This window comes from Amblyomma maculatum, chromosome 1 (assembly GCF_055883805.1).
Source record: "Amblyomma maculatum isolate TAMU_Amacu chromosome 1, ASM5588380v1, whole genome shotgun sequence".
Lineage (NCBI taxonomy): Eukaryota > Metazoa > Arthropoda > Arachnida > Ixodida > Ixodidae > Amblyomma > Amblyomma maculatum.
The window spans coordinates 288628090-288642588 of NC_139344.1; the positions used below are offsets into that span (position 1 = coordinate 288628090).

General features: G+C 48.6%; 1 protein-coding gene across 1 annotated transcript in view; it reads left to right on the forward strand.

Annotated features, from left to right (window-relative positions):
• The window catches only part of LOC146206774 (uncharacterized), a 197270-nt gene that overhangs the window by 67353 nt on the left and 115418 nt on the right, over positions 1-14499 (forward strand). The window lies entirely within an intron of this gene.

Here is a 14499-nt window from a genome sequence, read left to right on the forward strand (position 1 = left end):
TGTAGTCTCTTGTTCCACTGGAAGGAAATAGGGAGATGAGAAAGGAATTAAGGCTTGGTTTCTGCTTACAACGCGCTCAATGAAAGCGTAGTGTTTGATGGTCAATGCTCATGCAAGAGATATTGGCAGCAAAATGAACACCGTCGACGATGAAGGCACCTGAACGACGGCCAAATTGGAAGAGTGCATGGACATTGATGGGTTTTTGTGCTCCCAGAGGCAATTAACTGATGATCTGCAGCTGTTATGCTGCTTCCATTGCAACACGGCTACAGATAACGACTACTTGAATTTGAGTTTGCAAATCTATAACCACTTACGTGTACAGGGCTCATCTATTTTCGCAAGAAGAGTTATGACTCTCAACCTAACTACGTACAGAAGTCTTGAGTACATGGCGAATATCTAGAACAACCAGCTATCTCCATTTGCATTTTCAATGTAGTATAGCATCGCGTTTACCAAGTGTGGTCACTTTACCCTTCTTGAGAGTGAGCAGTCGAGAGATGTAGCGTACTTCTGGGTCTTCATAACTGGTCAGTTTCTACAGATGTAACTGCGTTCGCTCTCATCATCTGCTGAGTGCCATGCTCTGGTGACTTGCCTGTGCCCGTGATAAGAGATCAAGGATAATTTTAGCGTCTTTTGCCGACGTAGGGATCCATGTTCCTGCTCTTTGATATTCTTATAGGTAGCCCTCGAAGGAGACAGCTCTATGTACGAAAAGTTAGCCGCGATGTGGAAGACATTCCTTTGGGGCTGTACCCCGCCTCTGAACCACAATGAGTAGGGCGCTCGGCTGCTGTACCCCAGGAGGCGGGATCGAATCGTGACCGCTCCGGCCACTTTTCGGCGCAGGGAAAAAGTTAGGCGCGCGAGGGCTGTGCGATGTCAGCGCACAATAGAGAACTCGATATAACCGAAATTTCGGGAGCCCTCCACTAAAGTGTTTCTTATAGCCTGAGTCGCGTTAGGACGTTAAACCCCACAAACCAAACCAAACCTTTGATGCTGCAGGCAACTCGCATTCGGCGACAAACACCGAATAGTAGTCAGTACAGTATGCTGCAGAACTGCTTGGTGAGCTTACATCACTGTGTGCGGAAAGCGTACTCGACGCCTTTCATTTTCAGGTACACATCTTATGAAGGCAGGTACGTATTGAAGAGGGACCCGAGGCAGCCCGGGCCTGCGAAAGGAAACTCTAATGCCATCTCGTCAATAATTTTGAGTGGGCTTGTATTAGGCATATGATCGCCTCTCCTCTTCCCCGATAAAAGAAGTCACCGTGGACCTTTCCCGAAAAAAATACTTAGCTACGTGCCTTCTGCTGATAAAATTATGCTGGTGTCGCCTTCTCGGTGTTTCCTTCATGCGGAGAAGACTACACCAAGTCATGGATATATCACACACATGTCAGTAGTCTGTTTTTTTTTGCCAGTTCCATCAAAAAAGCGATCGCCCAAAAATGTTTACTATAGTACAGAAAAAAAATGCTACGCTCGATATTTCCACTGCTGAAAGCTACAACATGCCGAAAGGTAAAATTTTCGTGCGTGTGTACCTCACAATCATCTACATACTGCCGATCGGGACATTTATGTTGAATTTAAAAGTATTAACTGCAATGACGTCTACTTTAGGCCCTGCCTATCTGTGGGAATGAAGTCACTTGCGAATGTTCGAAGAAACAGCATGTAACAGCTGAGCTTTGAGGAAGTCAAATAGAGTCACCATCGTGTTCTGAAGAGGGACGGCACACATCGTTGGTGGGAGACTGTGGGCTTCTCTGTTGTAAGCCTTGAAGATCGTTAAAGCGAAAACTTCACTACGCTAATAGAACCGATCTTCGCGGGGCACTAAATTTGATGTTCAAGTGACCTTGACTTAATTAAGGTGGCGGTTCTACGGTCGCCATTTTGAGAGTAGTTCAGATGCTGCCACTAGGCTACGCCACCAATCCATGGCAGTAATTGAGTACCCAGTGGCCCAGTCCTCTTGACCTGCGCTGCCTGATGGCTTTTCTTTGTTGCTGCGCGGGCTTTCGAAGTTCTTTGCGGCTCCACAGTGAAATCCAGCAGAGAAGGGAAAGGCTTTTGTCCCGTCCTGCGCAGCACGGGCTGCCTCGTCAACTCCCTCTTCCCCCCACTGCACCCTTAGTTCGAACAATACACGTCCCTGCAATGGGACAAGAGTCTTCCCTCGCCTGCCTAGTTTGCGCTGTAGAGGCACAAACACGATTGCTCCTCCGCGCCGTTCGTGAGGGGATTGCACTGGACTGCAGCACGCTAGCCTGCCTAAACACAAGTAAAACAGGGTCATCATAATCATCGTTTATTGACCCTTAAAGATCCCTACGAGGGGTATTACATAAGTGGGGAGAGATCGGAACAAGATATGGCATTTTAGGTAAAGCAAACAAAAAGGTGGAACAATCGTTGTAAGCCAGGCTAATGCAAAGAGAAAAATGCATGTGTACCAATCAAGCAGACAGATATAGTGAATCATACAATGACAAAACAAAAGGCAACAGTTACCACATTAGGATTGTAAGTGTAAAGACAGCATTTGCCGGAATTTAGAAGCATCTCGTTCAATTACAATACATTCGGGTAATATCAATATGACTGTCAGGGCAAATTTAGTCAGTGAAAAGGAAAAGTGGATGCCAAAAAAGGAAAGTGGAGATATCATGCAAATCATTTGTTTGTGTTTCATGCATATATTTCTGCAGGCTTCGTCAATGAACCTTGATTTCGGCGCCAGACTTGTGTTTTTTTGATCCTCGCCGTTAGCGCTGTGCAAACACGTGACTATTAGCCAGCTTTAGAATAGGGTGACACTATCGGATAGAGGGATAGGGTAATAGCGGGGCGCATGTCCAGAGTGATTATCGTCAAACCTCGTCTGTTTTTCGCAGCCCCCTAAGCCGGGGCCCCATATTCTAAAGCTCCCTATTGTTGGTGACATAGATATAGCAGGGACCGGAACACTCCTGGAGTGGAGTGTACACTGCCAGCTCTTGCGCTAAAAAAATGCTGTTTTAGCGAACGTTATTACATGTATGATAATGCAGCTACAATTAGCTGAACTAGTCCGTGTGTATTTCTTTCCCGGTCTTCGTTTTTCTCGTTGTGCAAAATGCGTAACTCGCACCGACTCGCCCAGTATTCAGTTTTGTTAAAATGCATTTCTAGTTCGTTGGTCTCCTTTCCGTCTCTAAACAAACTGCGCTTGGTTTGTCCGTGTGTGTTTCTTTCCTGGTCTTCGTTTTTCGCCCTGTGCAAAATGTTCAGCAGTCGTCCTTGTTTGTTTTTAGTTCGTGCTTGTCCAACCTTGAATACTAGAGTTGGTAAGTTACAAAGATCAGATAAGTGGATGATTGCCAATTTCTTTTGTCGCTTTGAGGAGGTTCAGTATTGCGAAAGAGACATGAAATCCCCCAAGAGGCTATGTCAGCTATGTACCGCGCAGATGCCGGCATGTATTCATGTTCACTTCGGCACTGAAGAGGCGGATTCACCCTAACCTATGTAGGAAATGGGGGGAAGGGGAGGGGGGAGGTTGCTGTACAGGAACCTTGCCAGAAGAAAGGTTCGAATGTTGCCAGTTTTGTAGGCACTAATGGCGTGCTCTCTTTTCGAAATCGGTCCTTCTACGCGCAAGGCTTCAACGCCTCACTTTCAGCTGACTGACTCGATACTGAGGTGGCTGGGGTTCGGGGGCCTAGGCTTCACCGCAGTCTAACCATGAGGAGCCGAGGTGACGGAGCAGAAGTAGCTAGGGAGGAGAGGCAAAGAAGTGTTTTTTTTTTATACAACTTTTTACATGATGAGATATTTACAGGTCAAGAGAGGAAAACAGAGCTCTCTGAGGAGACAGTTTTCACCGCCTAAATACAGTCGGTTGTCCCCACTTCCCTAGCTGGGGAAACAAGGTTCAGTCGGTGAAGTCCAATTACAGGGGCACAAGAGATCACTGGAGGTGTCGCCCACTGCCGAGGGTGGGGCTCGAACATCCTCTCACATCTTTCGGTGGCGAGGGCAAACTTCTCCCACGTCGATGACGATCTTGTGCTGGTGGTGGATATTCTGCAACAAGCCAAAACATCCTGCGAAGTCGCCTGCTCGCGGCGGTCATTTCCCCCGCGTAATTCCAAAGAGGTCACCCGCTTGCCTCGAGAATTCGGCAAGCGGGGTCAATGCTGCTCGGCGACGCGCCTCTTGCCCATTCAGCACAAGGATAGGTTCTCTGTTGTCGCCGCCGTGGCGCCAAGGGGATTAAGGCCTGAAAGGCAACTCGTCTCTATCCAGAAGGAGGGGAGGCGGGAAGGGTTGGTCGCCGCAGCCGAAAACAAAGGTCACTCCGCCGCCGTCGCCACCGCCTCGCTGCCTTTGACGGCGGTCGCCTGCCGGAGTCCAGGTTTCCCGCTGTTGCCGCCATGGGTGCCAAGGGGGTTAATGCCAGAAAGACGGGAAGGGTTAGCCTCGCTTTTTTTTTCTCTGCTGCACAGGAGGGTGAGTAGTCAGGAACCCTCAAAAAGCCTGACTAGCCGGGGATGATTTCTTTTTCCATTCCGTTCACCCCTCTCAAGTCTTAATGCTTAAGCCGCGCCCTTGGTGGCCGCGATCCCACGGTGGCACTAGAAGCCTAGATCTAAGAAAAACTTGAAGGTCTCAGCTCGCGAACCTGACCTTTTCTGCGTTCAAACTGTATGCTTCCGAAGCGAAGCCTGCGCCTGGAAAGCCGAACGCGAGATAGGAGCGAGCGACTGGGAACGCGTTGCCTGCTGATCCTCCTGTCTTGGATCCCGTTTGCATGCTGCATCCCACTCTTACTGCCGCGCATTCTGCAGTGCCATTTTACGCGGCCACGACGTCTCTTTCGTAGCAAGCTACTCCTGTCACCTGTCACTGGGCCACTACTGCACTGTCTCGAGTGACAGGAGGGCCTAGAACATTTGGATTTACGAAACCCTCGACGGTTTGCCTTTGCCGGTGCCGTAACTGGCTTTGACCTTCTCTGCGCGCGCTTACCCTGTTTTCCTTTCACGCGACAGCTGCGGTCACTTCCCAGCTCATCGCACGTGTCACTCCTCACGAAACAACTACCTGGGTGTTTCGATGTAAAAGGAGACATTTTACAAATACCACGGGGCTTTGCACTTTTTATTCTGTTAAAGACTTTGCGGCCGGACCTCGACGGTGCCGCATTTAACTTAAGCTTTCGCTGCGCGCATTTTACATGTGCTCCTTTCACGCGAGCTCTGCCTGTCCTGTGTTGCAAGCGACACATGAAACCTGCCAAGAGACAACGACCTGAGTGTCTCGAGGTGCAGGTAGCCATACTGGAAGAATCTAGGAACCTTGTACCTCTAGATTTATGAAAGTCTCTACGGCCTGACACTGATAGTGCCGCAGCGGGTTTATGTCGACGCTGCGCGCGCTTTGCTTGTGCCTCTTTCATGCCGCAGCGGCGCACCCTCCGTGTAGGAAACTACACATGTTTCCTCTCAAGGGACAACGACCTGAGTGTCCCATGTTAGAAGAAGACATACTTGAAGTGCCCAGGGGCCTGGGACATTTAGATGTGCAAAAGCGCCTACGGCCTGACTTTGCTAGCGCCAAAGTTGGCTTTAGCCTCCACTGCGCGCTCTTAGCTTTCTTTCTTTGCACGCAACAGCTAAGCGCCCTTTTTCGCAGCCTCCTCGCGTCACCTCTCATCAGGCTACTGTGGTGTCCGGACACACAAGTAGACCTTTTTTTTTTTGAACATTTAGTTCTACAAAAGCCTGTACGCTCTGTCTCTGCCAGTGCCGTAGCTGACTTTAAAATCTGCTTCGCGCGCTTATCCTGTGCTCCTTTCGCGCGACAGCCGCGCACTGTCCTCAACAAATGACACATGTCATTTGACAAAGGACAGCTACCTGCGTGTCTCATGCTAGGGGACGACATACTCGAAATGCTGAGGGGTCTTGAACACGCTGATCTGCGAATTCCCTGTGTTATCACGCTACGCGTAAGCAACCTAGAGCGCTGAGGTGCCGATTCCTTTCGCTTATGTAGCCCCTTCGTTTTCAACTCGGTTTTGAAAGTGACCTGAACTTTCTTATCTGCCCCGAAAACCTCCTGTGTGGCTTTCTCTATGTGATGCCGCCCTTCTGAAATTTCCACTGGCGCGTCACTAGTGCTCGCAGAGCCTTTACAGGTTAAGCTACTAGCCTCCCTAGCAGGGTCATTTTTGGACACCTCTCGCTCTTCCCCGTGACTATAAAAGTCCTCTTCGCTTTCAGCATCCTGTCTTCCCTCGTAATTCCCGCACCTCGCTTGCATCACGCTATCCTGTGGCCGCAAGCGGGTGAGATCCCGAACATCGTCGTCTCCAAAACAAAGGCATTTTACTTTAAGCAACATATCCGAGTCATCAGAGAACCCGTATGGATAATGCTTGGGCAGGTTTTGCGAGACGGCTTCCTCTATCTGAGGAACTCAAAATGTCTCCTCGATCTCGTCGCGGGCAATGGGTAAAGCACTCTCCTCAACCAACTGCCTTTCGCAGGCACGCTCGCCTGGGAACTCCGCAGGCCAAACGTCTAATGGGCGGACAACATCCTTTCTAGCAGCCTAGTTACGGGGAACTTTACGCGGTTTTCCTTTTTTCGCTCGCTCTCCCCGAAAGGGCTGCATAACTCGCGACTTGTCGCCATTAGACTGAGACAAAAAGGTAATTCTTGGCTTACGGCAACCGGTCGCTATATGGCCAGGCTCTAGGCAACGGAAAAAGACGATCGGTTTCCTAGCTTTAAAATCCCTCTCCTTTATCGCCTGTTTCTCAGTGCTACCTCTTGCACATTTATCTCCAAGTGGGGCATTAGCCGACGCGTTTCTCGTGCCAGTCTTGGTTTCCTCATTTGCATTAAACTACGCCTGCCTATTCTTACCAACCTTCGATCCGAATTGGACGCTCTCTTGCTCCTATTCTCTTCGTTGCAGTTGCTGATCTCTGATTTCAAATTTTGCGTCTACCGAGCCTGCCTGATTACTAGTCGCATTATTTCCGGAACGCTTTATCTCTGCGATTAGTAAATCCAATCTTTTGAGCTCTAGTTCTCTCTCTTTCGCTCTTTAAATCCCGCGGGCCTCTTCCTCAGCCTCCCTGAACTTCTCCTGTATAAAATCCCACGTCTCGGAAATTTCATCCCCCTCAGCTCCCCACTCCCGAATCGCCCTCCCAAGTTGCGACTCTTTAAGGCTTTCCCCGACTTCAATGCCCAACTCTTCACAAAGCAAAATCAACTCTGCTTTCTCTAGTTTGCTCATATCCATGGCCATTTTCGAACGAGGACTTTCTCAAACAAATTGTAGCGTGATAACCGCTTCACCACGCACGCTACACAAAAACAATATCTACTGGTTTTGATAAAATCGCTGAGTTATCAAACCTGGCAGATTTTCAAAGAAAGTCAAGCGCTCACCATATTGCCGATGCCAGGACCAAGCGTGGACGATCCCATAGCTGCCATCTAGTTGATGCGGCTGGGGTTCGGGGGCCTAGACTTCACCGCAGTCGAACCATGAGGAGCCGAGATGACGGAGCAGAAGCAGCCAGGGAGGAGACGCAAATAAGAGTTTTTTATACACCTTTTTAGATGATGAGATATCTGCAGGTCAAGAGAGGAAAACGGTGCTCTCTGTGGAGACAGTTTTCACCGCTTAAATACAGTCGGTTGTCCTCACTTCCCTAGCTGGGGAAACAAAGTTCCGTCGGTTAAGTCCAATCACAGGGGCACAAGAGATCACTGGAGGTGTCGCCCACTGCCGAGGGTGGGGCTTGAATCACATCTCACATCTTTCGGTGGCGAGGCAAACTTTTCCCACGTCGATGACAATCTTGTGCTGGTGGTGAATATTCTGCACCAAGCCAAAACAACCCGCGACCCCCCGCGTAATTCCAAGTAGGTCACCCGCTTGCCTCGAGAATTCGGCGAGCGGGGTCAATGCTGCTCGGCGACGCTCCTTTAGCCCATTCAGCACAAGGATAGGTTCCCTGTTGTCGCCGCCGTGGCGCCAAGGGGATTAAGGCCCGAAAGGCAACTCGTCTCTATCCCGAAGGAGGGGAGGCGAGAAGGGTTGGTCGCCGCAGCCGAATACAAAAGTCACTCCGCCGCCGTCGCCACCACCTCGCTGCCCTTGACGGCGGGCGCTCGCCGGCGTCCAGGTTTCCCGCTGTTGCTGCCGTGGGTGCCAAAGGGGTTAATGCGCGAAAGGCGGGAAGGGTTGGCCGCCGCAGCCGGAAACAAAGCGTCACTCTGGTGCCGTCTCCACCGCTTCGCTCCTTTGGTGGCGGTCGCTCGACGGCGTCCGCTAGACGCCTCCATTTCCAGCTGCTGGAGTCTGCGCATACCTCGACCGGAACCCCGGTCACAACAATACTAAGAATGCAGAGCATTTCCGCGTTGTCTGGATTTATCTCTTGCTTGTAGTTTGAAATTCTGACAGTACTCTTCTTTAAATGACTGATTCCGCTTAGTCCTTTCTGTGAAAGGAAAGAGGCCTCCTCTCTTCGTCGGTTTCCGCGTGTTTAGTGTGCAAGCGGTTATTCGCTTCTCGTTCGAGGCAGCGCGATGAGCAGCGAGATGCCTGCTTTCGCCAAACACACGTATACATTATGTGTGTTGCTAAAAAAACGAAAACGAAGTAACGAAAGCCACTACTAGCTCTGGACCGGAAGTCAGTTTTGTTCACCGGGGTAAAGTGCATGGTGGCGGCGTTTCGTTGGAAGACGGACTCGGCACACAAACAGTATCCTGCCCTGAATGGGATGCGATATTCGCGGAAGTCGGGCGGCTCGTTTCGTCACGGAGGGGGAAACCCGAACAATATCCCAGCAATTGTTCAGATGTCCCCCTCCCTGACTAATCCGTCGCGCGACGTCCCACCGTGCCCCGACTCAACTCGACCGCGTTTACATGCTTTCGAGCCGAGTCAACCCGCCCCCTGCGCTGGAGTTGACTCGTCGACCCCTCGATTTCTCGACCCTCCCGCCAGCGTTTACATGAACTCTGTAAGCGGTTTTCGATCCGATAAGTCAACTCAATCCGCTCCTGACGGGTCCATCTAAAAGCCGCTATAGTCTCAACATGACTTGTAGTCATAACTGTGACTCACGACTCGTAGTCATAATGGAATGCAGCATATCCGAGGTCTATAAATAACATGCTGTGAGATGTAGAGCCTGTAGGAACATTACTTATCATCATTATCATCGTCATCATTATCACCAGCCCGACTATATCCCTATTGCAAAAACCAGTGCCACTGGGTCCCAGCGCCCCAGCGCCATACCTGATTATGGTCCCAGTACGACGCTGGAAACTGGGCGCACTGGGACGCGGCATACTGGGACGCGGCATACTAGGGCGCTCCACACTGACGGCACTGTTCGCCCGGAGAAAAAAACACGTGGGATAAAAATGAAAAAGTAACGAAACAAGTTAGGTACATAAAACAAAACCCTCAAAAAGGTAAAAAAAGAAAAGTGCACCAAGCGCGTTTCGAACTTGGTGCATAGGCACGTATTCAATCACTAGCTCAGCACGCTAACCACTCGGCCACGCTTTTTCTTTTCTTTATTGCCGACTTTGACATTTGAAAGTGAAATCAGAAATAGAGTGCATAAAACGCGTAAGCCAGGCTTCGGCAAACACGGATTAAAATTCTCTCAGCGACACCAAAACATCAAGCAAGGTAATCCATTCTGGTGGATCGGGGAGTGCTCGGTAACACTCTCTTAGTGAAACGACACTTTCAACAAAATGCTCGCGAACAGGACGCACGACAAGATCAGCATGTTCAAATTGCATCCTCGTTTTCCATATTGAGTGCAGGCCCATAAGCATAATCAAATCATATGGTATATCCTGTGATGTTTCTATCGACAAGAACCTTATTCCATATGGATCGAGTGGTAACTGTTTCTTAAGCGTGCGCTGTAAAACATTATCGAGTGAAATATTGGGTCCCAGCAGTCAAGAAAAACATGCCGAGCAAAAAACAACTGGACTACCAATTGTTTTTTATGCTCGGCCACGCTGAGAACTGGGATCCTGCGAAATATTTCTGCATTTTATGTGATGACCCGCATTTATAAGGTTGGGACTTCATGTTTCGCAGTCATTAAGCTATTGCTGCTGCTCTAACAATTACAACTTCTTGATCATTGGAGCTTGCTGCCTGCTCTCACGACTTGCAACTAATGTTCTGGGTGCCTATGCGCGCTATTTTGTGCACTGGAATCATTTTAACATGTGGAGTTTGACATTGCTGGCAAATTTAGCAACGCCGGCTCTTCGGTGGTGCTCTGCTACCGTGGGCGTAATTTTCGCTGAACACGGAGCTTTAGTACAAACCTTCAAGGAAAAAAGTGCGACCAAGCTTCAATATCGGCAAGCGCAGCAGCGACGACACTATATTGCGTGTAACTAAACCTTATTTGTATGTAAACATTTCGGGAAGCGTTGCGGTGACGGAGGGCTCGGCTGCTTTATACGCAGAGTAAGATGGAGCGCAATAGCTTGAGAAACACGCAAAATATTATGCATTTCAAGCGCTGTATGTTGTTGTTTTTTCTCTCATGGGCCCATCGCTCGGTAAAATATACTCTTCCTCGTTTTATTTTCTCTTTCTGCTGTTTATACTGGGCCGTGGTGCAGGCTACGTGCGCCTGCGATTGAGCCCGCATTAAACATTTTGGCAGTAATCATTGTGTTAGAGTGCCCTCAAGATCAGCTGTGAAGTTTGTTATGCATGGTAGCCCACATTATTCAATTCCAGTTTTAGTTGTGCGTTAATCGTCAGTGTGTCATGAGTTATCAGAGGCGCGGCGGTCGTGGTCTCTCTCGAAACGCTCGAAACGACCTATCGAAACATGGAAACTCTAGAAAAAAGATACCGCATTTGTTTTGTTACAGGTGCGCAACAACTTCGCAGTAAAAGGCGCTTGCTTGAACCGTATTTTTCATATGCGCCCCAATGGTCGATTGCGAGTACGCTGTTGCCATGTTGGCCCCTGAGAGATGCTACTCCGGCTGACACCGCAGGCCGCACCGGCTATACTGGGGCACTGGGACCAGTGCGGCCGCAGTGCACATACAGCGCTTCTCCTAGTGCATCGTGGATGCCAGAGACACACCCAGCGTCAAAAAGCTAATCCTTGCGTTTTTCTCCCATCGTGCCAGTGCAGCCAGTGTCTTCCCGTTACTGCTCCAGTGAATATCGCAGACCTCCAGCGTGCCCAGCAGATCCAGTGCAAAATCCAGCGCGAAAATCTTACTGATTTCGCACTGGAAGACGCTGGGAGATGCTGGTTTTTTGCAAAAGGGATACCCACTGCAGGGCGAAGGCTTCTCCCATATTTTTCCACTTAACCCTGTGGAGCGTGTACAAACATTACGCATAGCAATTACGCATTTGATTATTGCAAACTTCCTGAGCTGAGTTATATATATATATATATATATATATATATATATATATATATATATATATATATATATATATATATATATATATATATATAACTCAGGAAGTTTGCAATAATCAAATGCGTAATTGCTATGCGTAATGTTTGTACACGCTCCACAGGGTTAAGTGGAAAAATATGGGAGAAGCCTTCGCCCTGCAGTGGGTATCCCTTTTGCAAAAAACCAGCATCTCCCAGCGTCTTCCAGTGCGAAATCAGTAAGATTTTCGCGCTGGATTTTGCACTGGATATATATATATATATATATATATATATATATATATATATATATATATATATATATATATATATATATATATATAAATTTCAATCTTAGAGAGCGCCTTCAGAAGCCCTCTTTGCATTCCATGGGATAAAGAAAGCCTCAGAATTAATTTTTGCGAGCAGCAAACAAGGCCTGAGAAATAAAATAAAAATCCCTTGAGTAGCGTATTTGTGCGCCGCGATTATACTGCTTTCACTGGGTGTCGAAGCGCAAGCGCGGTTGAAGAGAGCGGAACCGGTTCGGAGCAGTTCGCAGAGGAAGCGCTTCAACGCCTCCCTTGCCCGATGCGTAGGAAAGGGCAGAGAGAAAACTTTGTGGAAACTTCATACCTCTTGTAAATACCGCTCGTTTAAGTAAGGGTGCATTCCAATTCTTAGATATCTAGCAAGACGGCTTCGTAGACGTCATCGTAGACGTTTACATGCTGGCGTAATGGAATGCGTCTACCTCCATTAAGGTTGAACTAAAACTTTTGAATAACTATTATAACGTTGCTTTCTTTAAAACTTTACGACAATACAGGTGAAAATCACTTTTTTAACGGTTTGCGATTTTTTGCAGTAATCATATTGCGTGTTTAATCGCCACAATCACGGTGTAAGAATAACAAACGCATATCGACTATTCATCGGCTAACTTGTAGCAGACCGTACCGACTTTTTGCAATGGGCCCACTCACGGCTTGACGGAAGAGAATGTTAGCCCGTTTTTAGTTTTTTTTTTTGCTGATGCTGAAGTATACATTCTTCTCGGATGTCTCATGCACACAGCTATAAGCATGAAACCATGCAAAAGGGTGCAAACTTGAGAGGATTGCGGGCGAAAGGTGATAACCAGCCACTGCAAAAGAAAAGCTTCACGCCGTTACACCTGTCGTCTGCAGTCACTAGGCGAGGAAACCAAAGACAGCAATTCGTTTTAATAATATACAGGCACACTAAAATCAATGAGCAACAAGCTGGCATGCACAGCTGAAAATGCACAGAAGAGTTGCCACGTGCGTGCCGTAAAGCAGCCGTCCCGACTCCCAGCGAGGTGCCCAGAAAGCGACGAGTACGCCGATAACATCAAGACTCAAGAAACTCGTCGTCAAATTAAAAAAAAAAAGAATACCAACAGCAACCAACTCTTAAGCAAAAACTCAACCTCACGCTTACCTCTTAGAGCGCGATTCAAGAATCTGCAGTACTATGAATCTCATGACCATAAAGGCAGCTAAATTACACTTTAGCTAGGCTACGCATTGACGTAACAACTAACATTACAAAGATCGGGCATGTGCATACTCCGGCGTTCGCACAGAGCACGACCACCATACAGCTACTGCAACTCCTGCAAGCACAACTCGCTCAGCGCGAACCGCGCATTGTGCGCCATGTTGTATGGACAGCAAAGTAGCCTGCATCGATGTCGACTTCGGCGAAGCAGTCTTCGTGAGACTGCTTCGCGAGAATTGGAACGTGTCCCAAAATGGCGGCTGCCCGGCTAGCCGTCTAAGTAGACGTCTTAGGGGGTATTGGAACGGACCCTTAGATTCTGGTTGTTTGTAGCGCCACCCTTGTCATTTGTCTGAACTGCAAAATCTTTATCTCAGGTCATCCTCATGAATAAAGGTTTATGAATGAATGAACGTACTTTTTGTAGGTGGCGCTACCTACTACATTTACTGTACTTGGCTCTGCTATTCCACTATGAATGGGGTTTTGAATACTTTGTAGTTGATAATTGCTACCAGTTGAATAAATGAACGAAAGCCCGAAGCTAAGTTATATCTGCCAGAAAAAAAATAGTCATGGATCATTTCAATAGTGCTTAAAATATTTCATGGAAAGGTCGCGCCCTTTCCATGAAAAAGTAGCTGAAATCACCCTGACCGTGCACATTCCTCGAGAGTCTCAGTGCTTAAACTCTGACTCCATCGGAGGAGGGTCTCTGGTGATTCAAGCACAAATGGAAAGGGAAATAAAGAGGGCGAGAGAGAGCAGCTCTTACCCACTGCTTCACACATCGCTTTATACATAGAGCAGAAATTATTTTTCTACTTCTCGGGATTTAGAAAACATGGTACTGTTGTGTTCGAAGTGCTGTGTCCTCGTCCGTTCTGTGACTGGAGCAGTGCACGTTAATGAACAGGCCCCGGCACCCCTCTTCGCACGTCGCCAGGAGGCCTCGCCGCATGCCTGCGCCCAGCGGGACGCCCTCCACGGCTGGCTCCCTCACCCTACTCTAGTTCTGGGAAGCAAGCCCCATCCCCATCTCCGGCCTCCATTCCCTCCGTTCTTCGCCCGGCAGTTCGGCTTACGCCTCGGCCGACGCTGATCACACCCTCTTGTCTGGTGAATAAACAAAGTTAGCAGTTTAACAGTAGCTCGTACGTGTTTTCTACATCGACGACGCACAAACACGACGGTGGCGACGAGGAAGTGGATTCAACCCGAGCTACGCAACGCTATTGACAAGTCATGGCTTCGCAAGGGTTAATACCAGAACTCAACGGCTCATCATGGTCGTCGTGGGTTGGACGCCTCAAGTTCTACTTTGAGGCTAACAGCATCACAGACCCAGCCTTGAAGAGGGCCAACCTGCTAACGCTGTGCGGGGAGCAGACTTACGACACTGTCTGCGCCCTTATTCAGCCGGGTAAACCAGCGGAAGTGCCTTACGAATACATCGTTGCAGCACTTCAAAAGCAC